Consider the following 15178-nt stretch of genomic DNA (forward strand, 5'->3'; position numbering starts at 1 on the left):
ACAGTGCACCCGGAGCTGTTGGCTGCAGAGGTGCCCCCCAGGCCTAAGCTGGTGTTTGTCTCCAGGTGGAGATGTGTCTAGGCTGCAGTGGTAGCTCAGGGACCATCCCTCCCCCGCACGTCCCATTTTGTGGCCTGGTGCCAGCACCTCCTGGGCAGAAGGTGACTCACCATGGGGAGGCTCAGGTCCCAGGCACCTTCCCAACCCACACCCTTTCTGAAGGGAATGGGGGTATTTCAGGACAATGGAGGCTGCTCATCTGGAATCATTCACGGAATCAGTTTTCTTGACTCCTGCAGCCAATCCATGCACCTGATCTTTCATGGAGCCCCTCCTGGTTCGAAGGCTGCAGGTGAGTTGAGACTTCCTGGGAAGCTCCCTGCACCATGAGTGAGAGTTTAGGGCAGTCCCCATGCTCCAGTCTTCAGCAGAGCAGCCTCAGGTTGTCCTTGTCCACATTTATTTCCCTCTGGCTGCTACTGGAGCTCCCTGCAGAGCCCAGATCATTGCCCACAGAGAGCTTCTCATTAAGAGCTTTTAGTTTATAATTTCTTGGTTCCTAGAATTTTGTAGAGACTTAGATTGACAGGATTCTGACAGGAAGTTGTTTCTCAGCCATTCCCCGGCAGGGACTCAGCAGAGGTGACACTGGGGAAAGTCCCCTATTGCTTCTGAAGGGCAGGTGCTAAGGAAGAAAACACGCAAGCTGGTGGGACTCCCCCACCCCCCAGAATGGCTTTCGCAGCCTGGCGGCCACCACCTCCCAACAACAATGGCCTCTGTCTGCTGCTCCAGCATGACTCACACCACAGTGGTTTCTGTGTGCCCTTGGGGTGCTGGGCACCAAGCCTGGAGCAGGTAGCAAGGCTGGGTTCCCTTCATGGCACGGAAACTTCTGCTAAGGTCATCCTGAACACTCTTGAGCCTCCAGGGCACTGACCTATGCTCTTGACCTGCACTAAGGAAGCCAGACAGCAGGGCGGAGGCGGAACAGACGACGGCCACGATATTTACCTTACTACAGAAAAGAGCAGAATGCTTCTCCCGCACAGCCCTGCCCGCCCTGCACTACCCCCACCCATAGCCTGGCGCATGACTGTCTGAGGTCTCAAAGAGGGATGAGTTCCCCCAAAAGGAAGAGGAAGAAAAGAGGGGAGTTTGAATTAGAATAAGCCACTCCACACACAGCGGCCAGCTCTGCCTCCTTCAACTAGTGTCCTGAAGGCCTGCACCTGCCTGACCAAGAACCTGGGGACACCCTCCCTCCCCGCCGCCATGAGGAGCTGCCCCTCCCAAGCCCCTGAGCCCCTGGGGCATGCGGAGCCCTGGAGGACGGGTGCCCAGATGTCCACTTCATCTTGCATTGCATTCAAGTAGACCCTACTTCTCTCTGGGGTTAGTTTTAACATTTTTATTTAGTTTTGAATTTTAGCTGGACTTTCTTTAAAAGAGAATGTAAATATTGAAATACAATTCTATGAAAATTCTTTTGGCTTGGGAAATCCCACACCTGAAGACTTGCCTGTTTTGACGTGGGGCATGCGCAGAACCGGAGTTCTTCAGACCCAGTCGTGAGCCCAGCGTCCGAGCGCAGGAGTCAGCCCGGCCGTGAGGTCAGCGTCCGAGTGCAGGAGTCAGCCCGGCCATGAGGTCAGCGCCTGAGTGCAGGAGTCAGCCCGGGCGCCCAGGGCCCTTGCCTTGGTGCAGTGCTTGGGTCAGGAGCAGAGGGAGCCAGAGGGAGACAGATTCATGGGGGAAGGGAAAGGTCATCACATTCTCATTCAATCGCTTCCTTTTCATAATTTGAATGGAAACTTGATTGTGGGCAAAGACTTAGTTTCTACATGTCCTAAATTCTCTTTTCCCTCTGGAAAGCTGTAATGACTTAATCGGCTCCGTTGTGCTGTAGAATCTACTCCTGTACATCCGGAGACAAAGCTTGTGTGGGGACACTCAGTTCCACTGAAAAGCCCTGGTGGGGCAATGGCTGTGTGCTCTGGGTCGGACACACAGTTGGCATAGCCCTCCACGAGGAGCCACATCCTTGTTCCTGCCAGGCCTGGGAGTCATTGCTGGCCCTGAAGGTCGGGTGCCTGCTCTGCACCTACTGCATGGGGCCAGCCTCTTCTATCCTGAAAATTTCCCAGGACACAGGCAGCCCCTCTCCTGCTCTTTTAAATCCTCTCCAAAGACTGAGACGAGTGGAAGTGGAGCTTGCTCTGGAATCTGTTTACCCTCCATGTTGTGCCGCAGAAATGCAGACACAGCACCCTGGGGAAGGAAGAAATAAGTGCATGGGGGGCCGAATGCTAGTTTCAGGAAAACTCCCAAAGCTTTTGTCAAAGGTGCTACACAAAGTAGCCATGGGCAAAACTGGAAAACCCATTTCTTAGATCTCGCACCCCTCACCTCTTGTTCTCTACAATTTCTATAATTACTCCAGGTGTCTGGCATTAACTATCATGAAACAAAAGTGTTGTGATAAACAATACAGCGTTTTAGCTTTCTCAGGGGATATTTGTACTTAAGAAAAATTAATAGTTTAAACCCAAGGAAAAACGCCTATGATAAAAGTTCCAAGGTTTATATATATACATATATATATATACACACACACACACACACACATATATATATGGATATATGTATCCATCCATTCATCCAATTCAATTAATATTGTATTTATTGAGCTACTATTTTCTTCCAGGAACTCATGTAGTTACAGTAGCAAAACAATTTCTGCCTTTGTGGAGCTTTCACTCTAGCTAAGTACCTTTTTAAAAAGCAGTTTACAAAGCAATTTCACATTCATCATTTTATGAGAACCTCATAACAAATCTTCCAGAAGCCTGGTATATTAGTCAGCAATTGTCATAATAATGCTAAGTAACAAGTCATCCCAAAACTCAGTGGTGTATAGGACCATGCATGTTTCTCACTCTCAGGATCTCTAGGTCACTAGTGGCTCAGCTGATCCACGCAGGTTCATCTGGGTCGGGTGGTGTCCTGGCTCCAGGCTGTGAGCTGAATCCTGGTCTGTCACACGTATGTTATTCTGGGGCTGAAGGAGCATAGCTGCTTGGGTCATCTTATTTTCTTGAGGGACCATCCACACGCAAGAGAGTTAGCAAAAGCATGCAGGGACCCAGAGCTGGTGCATGGATACTTCTGCCCACATTCCACTAGCAAGTCCCACGCCCATGGCTAGTATCAATGGTGGGGATACAGAATCTTAGGTTGTGGGGCGGACTCTGCACGTCACATGGCAAGGGTGGATGTGCAACCCTTTCTAAGGGGTTGGAAGAACTGGGATCAATAATCTAATCAATCACACCTGGAAAAGTAGCACCATCCCTGCTTCACAGATGGGGAAGCTGAGTTTCAGAGAGAAATGATTTGTTCAAGTGTGCATGGTTATTAGTGTTGGAGCCAGGCCTTACGGTTTCCAGCTCAGTGCTCTTTCTTCATTGTACTATTTCAGCTAAGCGCCTACCTTGAAGGGGTAGAAGGTATCACCTGGGTGTCTTTCATTCACACCAAATAGGCTAACCTGTTCTGCCATCTAGAAAGCTTGTCCTGGCAGTATGGGTTCTAGAAGGTCTGCTTCAAGCTGACAAAGTTGATGCCAACAGTACTTGTTTCTTCCAACCTGTGGCTGCTTGGAATCTTCGCCTCACTGCACCTCTGTGAATCACTTAATTGCTGCATATCCAGGAGGTGGAGGTAATAAGGGACTTGGGCCCCATGGAGAATAGGATTTTTTTTTTTTTTTTTTTTTGAGACAGAGTTTCTTTCTTATTGACCAGTGCAATGGCATGGTCTCGGCTCACTGCAACCTCCACCTCCCAGGTTCAAGTTATTCTCCTGCCTCAGCTTCCAAGTAGCTGAGATTACAGGCACCTGCCACCACACCCAGCTAACTTTTTGTTGTATTTTTAGTAGGGACCGGTTTCACCATGTTGGCCAGGCTGGTCTCAAACTCCTGACCTCAGGTGATCCACCGGCCTCAGCCTCCCAAAGTGCTGGGATTACAGGCGTGAGCCACTGTGCCTGGCTGGAGAATAGGAATTTTTTATCAATCCCAGCTCCACCTCATCCCCAGGGCAGGATGGTAGAAATGGGAGTGAAAACTAGAGACCCAAACATTCCAACACGTGTTCATTAAAAGACAAACTGAAAGCCAAAATGAGGTGCTCGTGTTGCTAAAATGAAGCCCGGCTACCCACATTATTTTTCTTCAAGCTGTAATCCTTTAGGAACAGATCCAGGGCATCTGTCAAGAGACATTAAAACACAGCAGGCTTGAGGAACTTATGACTGTCTCATTATTTTCATTAAAGTGTTTATCTTCCAACAGCCACATTGATACATTGGGTCTCTAGAGAAAGGGGAAAGGTGTTTCTGCCATGTTGATGAAAAAGCCAAACTCTGTAAAATATATAAAAAGGTTTATTCTTAGCCAGCATGAATGACTATGGCCTGGATACAGTCTCAAGAGGTCCTGAGAAGGTGTGCCCAAGGTGGTCAGGCTGCAGTTTGGTTTTATACATTTAGAGAGGCAGGAGTTACCAGCAAGGACATAAATCAATACATGGAAGGTGTACGTTGGTTTAGTCTAAAGATGTGCGATATCTTAAAGCATGTGGATTCAAAGATTTTCCTGATTGGCAATTGGTTGGAAGATTAAGCTTTGTCTAAAGATTTAAGAAGTCAGTTGAAATGCTTGAGCAAGAAAAGCAGGGTGTGGGCGGGGCGGGGGGCGGGTTGTAGAAGCCAAGGTTCTTGCTATGTAGATGAAGTCTCACAAGGGGCACCTCTCAGAGCACTATACCAGAGTCAGGTTGGAATCTGGCATCTTATTACCACTAAGAGTGGGTTTTGTCAGTCTGATGGTCTCTATTTTCATGTTAATATTGGTCAGTTGTTTCAAAACTTCAAAAGTGGCGAGGGAGGCATAACAAGGTGTGTCTGACTCCCCTTCCCATCACGGCCAGGAATTCAGTGTTTCAGGTTTCTGTGGGGTCCCTTGGGCACAGATGGGGCTCCATTCAGGCAGTTGAGAGGCTTAGATTTTACTTTTTGTTTCTAGCATCTTATTTTCCTGCCCTGGGCTCAGAGATCTCCCTTTGTCTGCCTTCTGCTTGCTGCTGGTTGAGAGACACAGCACAGGTCTCTGATTGCATAGACACTATTTTCCAAGACAGAATTATCTAGTCTTTACACAGGGGATTACATTTAGCTACACTTCAAGTATTTTCCTTCCTCCCTCCCTTCCACCCTCATTTCCTCCTTTTATCAGATAAGCCTGTCAGGCTGAATTCTGAATACTTGTCAAGATCTTTTCTGTTACATCGCTAATGATGAGCAACTTTAAAAATGCCTTTAAATGTAAATCCATCCCAGCTAATGAGGAAGATCTGACCCGTCTGTTCTCCCAGCACATTTTCAGCCTCAGAAGGGAAGCCAAAAATACCACTTTAAAAACTGCAACAAGACCCAGAAGCTGTTGGAATCAGGTTTCTTTGGAAGCAGTGAGCTTCAGGCATATGTACTATGCCGGCACAGTACCCAAGGCTCAGCTCACAGGGAGGGGAAACCAGCACCCCTCCTCCGTCAGCAGCCCTGCACGAAGAGGATGGCATGGTACCCAAGGCTCAGCTCACAGGGAGGGGAAACCAGCACCCTTCCTCCATCAGCGACTTCACACAAAGCAGGATGGTGAGGTACCCAAGGCTCAGGCCCCGCACAAAGCAGCATGACGTTTTCTCCATTCCTCTGTGTTGTACAATTTTTTTCTGGTGTCCACACAAACTGCCTTTACACTGGATTTCAGGAGACATGGGAATTAAAATAATTAGTATATTGAAAAGCTTTCATTCTAATTTCAACTCAGTCGACTTTCACATTTACCTTTTAAATATGACTATTACCTGATCAGATCATTGCAAGGGGTCACATTTTAGGCCTCTATGTTTTTTCCTTTGTAGGTTGGCAAATGCACTGAGTTACATTTTATTTTTTTTTGTAGGAAGACATACAAGGGGACTTCAAAAAATTCATGGAAAATACATATTATATAAAAAATAGTGCATGGAAGGCCGGGCGCGGTGTCTCACACCTGTAATCCCAGCACTTTGGGAGGCCGAGACGGGCGGATCATGAGGTCAGGAGATCGAGACCATCCTGGCTAACCCGGTGAAACCCCGTCTCTACTAAAAATACAAAAACTTAGCCGGGTGTGATGGCGGACGCCGGTAGTCCCAGCTACTCAGGAGGCTGAGGCAGGAGAATGGCATGAACCCAGGAGACGGAGCTTGCAGTCAGCCGAGATCGCGCCACTGCACTCCAGCCTGGGTGACAGAGCGAGACTCCATCTCAAAAAAAATAAAATAAAATAGTGCATGGATATCAACTTTTTTTGCACAAAAATAAATTCACACTAATTTTAACACGTCTGAACAGGATCTAGTTTGAAGTACTGAGAAGGATAAGATATCAGTTTGAAAAAAGCCTCTATCAGAGCAACATGAATTCTGCTAAAATGAAAGCAAGAAAAAACATTAAATTTATGGTGAAGCTTGGGTGGAATAATGGTGACATCATTAACGCTTTATAAAAAGTTTATGGGGACAATCCCCCAGAGAAATTAGCGGGTTACAAATGGACAACTCATTTTAAGAAGGTATGGGTTTTGGAGGCAAAATACATTTCTCATTTGGGTTTGTTACTCTGGGCCATTTATCGAGTGACTCAAAAGGCTGCTAGGTTTTAGTGTGGTCGAGAACAGGAGAAGGCTCTGCAATAGGTCCAGGCTGCTGTGCAAGCTGCTCTGCTACTTGGGCCATATGACCCAGCAGATCCAATGGTAGTTGACGTGTCAGTGGCAGACAGGGATGCTCTTAGAGCCTTTGGCAGGCTCCCATAGGTGAATCACAGTGGTGGTCTCTAGGATTTTGGAACAGGGCCCTGCCATCTTCTGCAGATAACTACTCTCCTTTTGAGAGACAGCTATTGGCCTGGTACTGGGCTTCGGTGGAAACTGAACGTTTGACTGTGGGTCATCAAGTCACCATGCGACCTGAACCGTCTATCGTGAACTGGGCGCTTTCTGACCCATCGCCATAAAGTGGGTCGTGCACAGCAGTGTTCTAGCATCCAATGGAAGGGGTATATATGTGATCGGGCTCAAGCAGGTCCTGAAGGCACAAGTAAGTTAAACGAGGAAGTGGCTCAAATGCCCATGGTCTCCACTCCTGCCACCTGCCTTCTCTCCCCAGCCTGCACCGATGGCCTCATGGGGAGTTCCCGTGAGCAGTTGACAGACGAAGAGAAGACGAGGGCCTGGTTCACAGATGGTTCTGCACGATATGCAGGCACCACTCGAAGTGGACAGCTGCAGCACTGTGGCCCCTCTCTAGGACATCCCTGAAAGACAGCAGTGAAATGAAATCTTCCCAGTGGGCAGAACATTTCTGGGGTTCCTCTGATCCTACCCTGCAGACGGCTCCAGGGAAAGTCTGATTAATCAGCTGGGTCCAGACATCTTAAGTCTGAAATACGATGATTTGAAGTCAAGCAAGGGATCAGAACAGTGGTTCTCAGCCATGGAGGTAATTGCGCCCATCTCAGGTTCTGGAAAGGGAAGGGAATCACTCATCCCCGGCCGCTTCTTGGGCTGCCCCTGGGCAGAGGCTGTAAGAGCTTGTGTTCTCTGGGCCACACTGCTAAGATCAATAACATGTGTGGACACAGTGCAGGGCCTGTGGGGTTTTTCACTTACTCCCCACCACTGACAGCCTGAGTTCCGTGTCTGAAGACTGTGTGTCACCCTCCCTGAGTCTGAAGAGCCTCGCGCCGGGTTCACAGGCTCCTGGAGACACTGAAGTCTTACCTGGTCTCCAAACCACTCCCTGAAGGAGCAGAGTGAGCTCGAGCCCCATTGCCCGTTAGCAAATCGAAGTGGGAAACAAAGACAGCTGCTGGGGGTCTTGGGCAAATGCCCTGTTTCTGTCCAGCGTAGTCAGGGTGATCACGCACAGTGGCGACTTTCTTTGCCTTAATCAGTCAGTGGAGCCATCACTGACGTTCTTGCCTTTTCTGTCTTGCAGGACGTTAACAAAGGAACGCACGCTGACACTCCCACATGAACAGCTGGCTGCTTCCCAGCGTTCTACAGGAGAGCTACCGGCTTCTAGGCAACGCTGCATGTGCTCTGTGGGGGAGTCCTGGCCACTTCTGGAGGTTCCAAGGTCAAAGAAAGGCATTCCGGATGCAACGGATTTGATCTTGGAAAGCTGCTTTGAAGATAGGGTAGTTATTCTCTATTGTTCACTTTAAGGCAAACAATGTATACATATTTCCGTGTCAGGCTCCCCTGAAGTTAGTGAAATTATAGCTTAGTTTGCTCCCATCTCCTGTTCTGCCCTGCTGGTTTTTGATTGAGCATCACTGAATTGCCATCAGAAGTCCAGTCCCGACTGCATGTGTGAGGCCGGGGAGGGAGGTGAGAGGTGGCCTCTCGGACACACTCTGCCATGGGCCGGAAGCAGGACCCTCTTCGTGATGATCTCTGAGAGCTAAGGAGAGACTCCAACACCACCCTTTCTCCTGGTGCTTGTCCATAACTAAGCATCCAGGAGCCTCCTCCACAGGCATTTTCTCTGCTCATTCTCCTGGCAATCCTGTGAAGGAGACGTTTTCCCCATTCTGCAGGAGAGGACTCTGAGGTTCAGTAAACTCAAGTCAGAGAAAGCATGAGGTTGGACTTCGCTGCCTGACCTGTGTCGGGATGTAGGCTGCTGCTAGAGCTGTGTGGCTTTGGGTACCTGGCCTGGGTGCTATGTGTTCACCAAACACACTTCCCTTCCATCCTGGGTGCAAGGCGAGCTCCAATCCCAGCATCTCCTGTAGGGCTCAGCAATGGAAATGAGCAGAGGGGCCCTTTGTTCCATGCAGAGTGGATCCAGAACCTTCCGAGGACTTGAAGCCCTTGGAGGTGGACAGGATGGGGAGACACAGATACAGCCTGGGAATGAGCTCGTGGGAAGTGGCTTATCCACCAGGAACTGTGCTGCTGAACTTTTTCTAAGCGAAAGTTAACTTCTCTTGGATTAAGCCCCTGAAGATTGGGCTTTAACACCTGTTGTGTTAGCTGTACTCACACAAACCAGGGCTCCTTACTCAGCCCTCAGGAGCCTTGACGTTCTCATGTCTAAAGCAAGAGGAGTTGTGATACTTGCCTTGAGGCATTTGAGCAAAGTTAAATGACCTGAACTATTTGGGTGCTTCTTGACCAATGTCTGACCTTAGGAGGTGCTGGATGAATTTTTATTTTTCTACTTTAAGTCCGCCTTTCTACCTTGTTGCTCTTCTCAGCTGCCTTTCGCTGAGTCTTCTTCATCACTCTGTTCATTTGTGTGAGATAAAGATCATTACAACTGCCTTAATATTTCAGTGCAAGAAGCACCGTGACCTGACATTGCTCTACCCCGCCTCCTGCCATGATCATTCTTTTGTAGCAATATTCCTCCAGCTTCATTCTGTGCAGTGAGTGGAAGAAGAGTCAGAACACCAGGGCGACTGAGCCTGTCGATCAGGCCTCCTCTAATGACAGACGTACTGAGTCCCACAATCATTAGGAGGACGAAGCCTTTCCCTGGCTGGACCCTAACTGCGGTCACACTCTAAGAGCTCATCATTCTACGCCTCTGCCAGTGCGCGTTCAGTCAGAGACAAGCTGTGGCACCGGCTCCCGGAAGCACAGGAGGACTCCTACCAGGGGCAGAAGCCACACGGGTGGCCTGAGCGGCTGTGCACAGCCTTTGCTTCTGAGATGTGCGGGGAGCAGGTATACCGCAGGCCCAGGCCCCTCTGGCAGCCCTCAGAGCAGGGCCCTCTTCAGCAAGGTGATAGCAGAAGGGAAGAAACACAGAGGTCTGTCTCAGAGATGAGAGCAACCTCGAAGCTGGGTGCCCCCTTTCAAGGGAGAAACGCGGGGTTTTGCATCAGGAACCTGTTGAGGAAGTTCTCGTCATACCCAGCAACACACCCAGAACCAAACCCCGTCAGCAATGACTAAAAAATGTGTGTGGAGGCTGGGCACAGTGGTTCATGCCTATGGATCCAGCACTTTGGGAGGCCAAGGAGTGAGGCTCACTCTAGTTCAGGAGTTGGAGACCAGCCTAGGCAGCATAGTGAGAACCTATTTCTACAAAATAATAATAACAATAATAATAATAAAGCCAGGTACAGTGTTGCATGCCTGTAGTCCAAGCTACTTGGGAGGCTGAGGTGGAAGGATCTCTTGAGCCCAGGAAGTTGAGGCTGCAGTGAACCATGATTGCACCACTGTACTCCAGCCTGTCTGACACGGGGAGACCCTGTGAAAGAAAGAAGAGAATGAGAGAGAGGAGAGAGAGAGAGAGACAGAGAGAGAAAGACAGAGAGAAAGAGAGAGAGAGAAGGAGAGAGAGAAAGACAGAGAGAGGAAGAAAGGAGAGAGAGAAAGAAAACACTTTTTCCTAAATTAAAATAAGTGTGTACATATATGCACCAGTCACACACACACACTTTCATTAATCGCTCTCTGTGCAGCAGGCACTTGCTGTCTGGTTTCTGCCACCTTCTCGGTACACACAACCGTAAGGCTGTTTGAGGTGAAAACTTTAATCAGCCTCAGTGTCTGGTCCCAGGTTCCATATCTGGTAGCCGGGGAAGCCACAGGCTGAAGCTGGGCCTGACTGCTAGGCCAATGGTGACCACCGAGCTGCATGGCCCAAAGGGTCATGTCCAGCTCTGGATAAAGTTGTCTAGTTAGTTCAGGTTTCATGGCGGGGCCGAGAGGACCCCAACCGTCCAACACTCATTGCTGTCTCCCCAGTTGGCTGTGGCCTGAAACTGCCTGGATTCGGTCAACACTGTTGCCGTCTAGCATCAGCCATTCAAGGGGTGGGTACCCATGGGAGGGCCTCAGCCGGGACAAAGGTCCACTTCTGTCTAATCAGCGTAACTTTGAAAACAACCCTGTTGTGCAGGGACAGAGAAAACAAACTTTAAAAATGAAATTGCAGCAATTGAAGATTTTGAAAGGTGACACTTTTACCTGGTGGCCCACTGGGACCAGGATGAGGCGGCAGGAGGGGCCCGACGTGTGACTGAGAGGAATGTGTGAGTGGCCCTGCGTTTGAGTTTTGCCCTGGGCCCCTAAATTCTGCAGCCGGCCCTGCTAGAGAGCTGAGAAGTTAGAACATAGGACACCTGCCCAGAGGCCGCATAGAGGTCTGGGTGGGGGGTTTGTGTTGATGTTGACGCTGGAGAGGTATATGAGGCCTGTCTTAACCCCACTTTCTGTCATGGCCTGAACCAGTCTTTTAGGTTAAATTTAAGAGTGTCCTGGCCAAGGAGAAAATCCTTTCAGATGGTTGTGAGATGGGATTTTTCCTTTGACCTTGACCCCCTTTGTGGGGAAGAAACTGTAGTGGCTCATTTCACTCAGCGTACAGTCTATGGACAGCTAAGTGTTCAAAGCCCAGCAAAGGGTCAGGGTCACAGCCTTCTGCACCTGCCCTTTTTGACACCCAAGTTCTTGTTCAGTGTTGGGAAGAATCAGGTCACACAGACTGTTTGAGTGATGACAAAGGCAGAACTGGAAAGGGGATGGTGTGGAAAGAAGGTGATCTTGCCCTGAAGCCCCACCATCCCCACCATTCCGTGGCTGGGCTCCCCACGGAAAACGACACCATCTGAAGTTAGCGCTGTCTATCTGTAGTCTCTGCCACTCAGCCCCTTGCATCCTCACCACTCAGCAGCTTACATCTCTGACTGCTTGCCTCAGCAGCTTCTTTGCTCTGCCAGCTGAAGTCTTTTTATGGGCACAGGATAGGAAACAAGGAGGGCCAAAAAGGCAAACGAGTCAGCTGTTTTCACTTAGGGCCAAAGTTCTAGGCTAGAAGGCGGAGTTTAGTCAGGAACCCATCCATTCCGTATCCGTTGGGGGACCTTAGAAATGTATTTTTGGTTTACAGGCTCGTCTGCCTGTGGAGCCCTTTGTGACTGCCCAGGTAAGCCCCTAATGCTAACTTGCCCCTCTCTACTGCCTCCTTCTAACCCAGGCAACATCAATCACTTACTCTCTTTCTCCTCTTTGCTCTGGTCCCTGGGGAAGCAGGTCCTTTCACTCCTTTCCTTCCCGGGCTTGTGCACGCTGGGTCAGGCCCCGTCTCACTGTGACTGCTCATCCTTTTGGGCACCAGAGCCATGAGGAAGCAGGACTCAGGCCCCCGACTCCTAACTCCAGGTGAAGCCCACCCTGAGCTCAGGAGCAGAGCTGCCTCCATTGGGTGTGGAGAGACGGAGCCTCCTCCCGAGCCGGGCCTCCTCACTGGCCCACGGGAGCTGCTGTGGCTCTGACCCCTGTACCTGGCTCTGTCGACTGGAATAGTCAGTGGGCAGCCAGCACGCCTTTGGGTGCCATGTGTGGTGAGATCCTATCCTGACTTGACATTTTAAAAGGTTGTCAATAAAAAGAGCCAAACTCTGTAAAATACTGGAGGAGATTTATTCTGAGCCAAACGTGAGTGACCATGGCCCGTGACACAGTCCTCAGGAGACCCAGAGAACATGTGGCCCAGGTGGTCAGGGCACAGCTAGGCTTCCTGTATTCTATGGGGCATAAGGCATCAGTCAGTACATTTCAGGTGTACATCAGTTCAGACCGGAAAGGTGGGACAACTGGAAGCAGGGGCTTCCAGGTCACAGGCGGATTCACAGATTTTCTGACTGGCAGTTGGTTGAGAGTTCATCTAAAGACCTGGAACCAATAGAAAGGAAATGTCTGGGTTAGGACAAGCGGTTGTGGAGACCAAGGTCCTTACTAAGCTGATGCAGCCTCCAGGTGGCAGGCTTAGAGAGAATCGATGGTAAATGTTTATGAGACTTAAAAGGTGCCAGAAACTTAGTGGACTCTGTCCTGGATCAGGAAAAAGGCCTGGAAAGGGAACAGGATTCTCTACAGAATGGACCCTTTTCCCACAAGAAACAGCTTTGCAGGGACATTTCAATATATGGCCAAGAAACGTATTTAGGGTTAAAATATTTTTATTTTCTTCCTTATCTGTCATGTGAAGTTGTGCCAGAGTCAGGTTGGAAAGAGCCGCATTACACAGGGTAGGGCCCCTCCGATGAGACTTTGTGGTTTGTAGGGCGACCTCCCCAGGCCCCTTAGGTAGGAATTTGGGCAGGAGAAGAAAAAGGTCAGAGTTTACTCTTCAAGGCACAGACTTATGTTCTTGAACCTCCTTCCATCTGGTGGTACATTCAGGTTAACAGAAAAATCCTATGTATTCCACAGTCAGTCTGTTCTCCCTTCTCCTGGCTAAAGGGTTCTAGGTGTGTGTAGGACACAGCGGGGATGGTTATTCCTTCGGGGAGCTTCATCCTGTTTCTCCTCCTTCTGATGTCCAAATTCCTGCCTCACACCCTGGGGTCTTTTGCTCTGTCATTCACACATTAACACAAGGCCTGGATGCAGAAGGCTGATTCCTGTTAGTGCCTGTGATGGCAGCAGAGGGCCATCTGGTTCGGCCTGGCCACGGCCCTCGCGCAGGCTGCTGCAGGGCTGTGCAGGGAAGAGGTGGACAGTCCCCTCCCTCCACTCGTTGCCCTGGGGGCCGCCGGGGTGGAGGCAGGCCGGGTCCAGTTCGCCCACTGCCCTGGGGCAAGGGCGCACTGGGGGAGTAGCTCCTCCGTGCAGAAAGGGGCCTGATGAGGAGCTGGGTGGCAATCGGGGATCCGGGGCAAGAAGAGATAGTCACACCCGCTTAGGGGACTTGGCCAGCTGGGCAGCCACTGTGCCCACCCCACGGAGGGTGCCGGGTTCTCGGGCCGCGGGAGGAGGCTCTGCGTGGGGGCTGCCCAGACCTTATCCCTGGAATCTGCCTGGCGTCGGGGTGACTGCCAAACCTGTCATTCCCGACGGCGGGGCCAGGGGCCCGCGATCCACTCTGCCCGGGGCCACCCTTGAGTACTGGGCAACAGGGGGAGCTCGTGGCCATGTTGCCCCTGCCCTGGATGCTGGCCTGGGCCCAGCAAGGATCTGGAGCCCCTGCCTCAGGCTGCGAGGGGTCACAGTTGGGGTGTGTGCTCCACGGGACGGATGGGAGCCAGTAGCAGGCAGCAGCACCCCCAGTCTCTCCCACGCGTCTGCAGCTGTCCAAGTTGGGGCGGTAGACACGAGCCTCTGTTTGCTCTTGGAGGGCTGAGAGTAGGCCGGAGCCCTGCATGCTTCTAGGTGCTGCTGCGCTTGCGGAAGCCGCCGGAACCCAGGCTGCAGACCGGGGCCACCAGCTCGATGGAGTAGGCAGGAGCCCCCACCCTGTGCACCTGCAGTTGCCCAAATTTGCCACTGCAGCCTCTGGCATCCCTGCAGTCTTGGGAGCAGGGAAGGCCCCGCCTCCCCTTGCAGGCTTGGAAGTGCCTGCTCCCGCTGCCTGGGTTCTCCCTGCTGTGGGCCCGGGCTCTGATCTTGGCACAAAGTCAGGGCAAGCCCTGACACCACGAATGGCAGGGATGTGAGACCCAAGCAGTTTAGCTGACCTGCTCAAGGACACATGCTGCACACAGTGGCTGAGCCTGCTCCTGCCACATCCAGGAGACTTCAGAGTCCTCCTGATCCCAGCTGTGCTGTGCTCCTCCTTCCGCTGTGGGTCAAAGGCATGGTTTATACCAGGATTCCTCCATGTTTGGGAAACCTTTACGGGGCACCACTGCTGTTACTTCTCCTCTTTTTCTCAAGTTTTAGCAAAAAGTTCCATCCATGGGTAGCATTCTTTAGAATTTAGACTTGTCAATGATCAGCAAGAATTTAGACTTTGTCAGTCTCAAGAAAATGATTATAAATTCCATACAGTGTTCCGGCCGGGCACAGTGGCTAACGCCTGTTATCCCAGCACTTTGGGAGGCCGAGGCAGGTAGATCACAAGGTCAGGACTTCAAGCTCAGCCTGGCCAAGATGGTGAAACCCCGTCTCTACTAAAAATACAAAAAAAAAAAAAAAAACATTAGCCGGGCTTGGTGGCAGGCGCCTGTAATCCCAGCTATTCTGGAGGCTGAGGCAGAGAATTGCTTAAGTCTGGAGGGGCGGACGTTACAGTGAGCCAAGATCGCGCCACTGCACTCCAGC

General features: G+C 50.6%; 2 long non-coding RNA genes across 2 annotated transcripts; one reads left to right on the forward strand and one right to left on the reverse strand.

Annotated features, from left to right (window-relative positions):
• Positions 1 to 2665: 2665 nt before the first annotated feature.
• On the reverse strand, positions 2666 to 8117 carry LOC135970382 (uncharacterized). The gene is made up of 3 exons (XR_010586060.1): positions 8038 to 8117; positions 4227 to 4273; positions 2666 to 3061 (listed from the first exon to the last, which is right to left on the reverse strand). It is a non-coding gene; the product is annotated as an uncharacterized lncRNA (long non-coding RNA).
• Positions 8118 to 11976: 3859 nt separating this feature from the next.
• LOC141410205 (uncharacterized) lies at positions 11977 to 12542 on the forward strand. Its single transcript, XR_012434386.1, has 2 exons — positions 11977 to 12059; positions 12167 to 12542. It is a non-coding gene; the product is annotated as an uncharacterized lncRNA (long non-coding RNA).
• The last annotated feature ends 2636 nt before the right edge of the window (positions 12543 to 15178 follow it).

This window comes from Macaca fascicularis, chromosome 4 (assembly GCF_037993035.2).
Source record: "Macaca fascicularis isolate 582-1 chromosome 4, T2T-MFA8v1.1".
Lineage (NCBI taxonomy): Eukaryota > Metazoa > Chordata > Mammalia > Primates > Cercopithecidae > Macaca > Macaca fascicularis.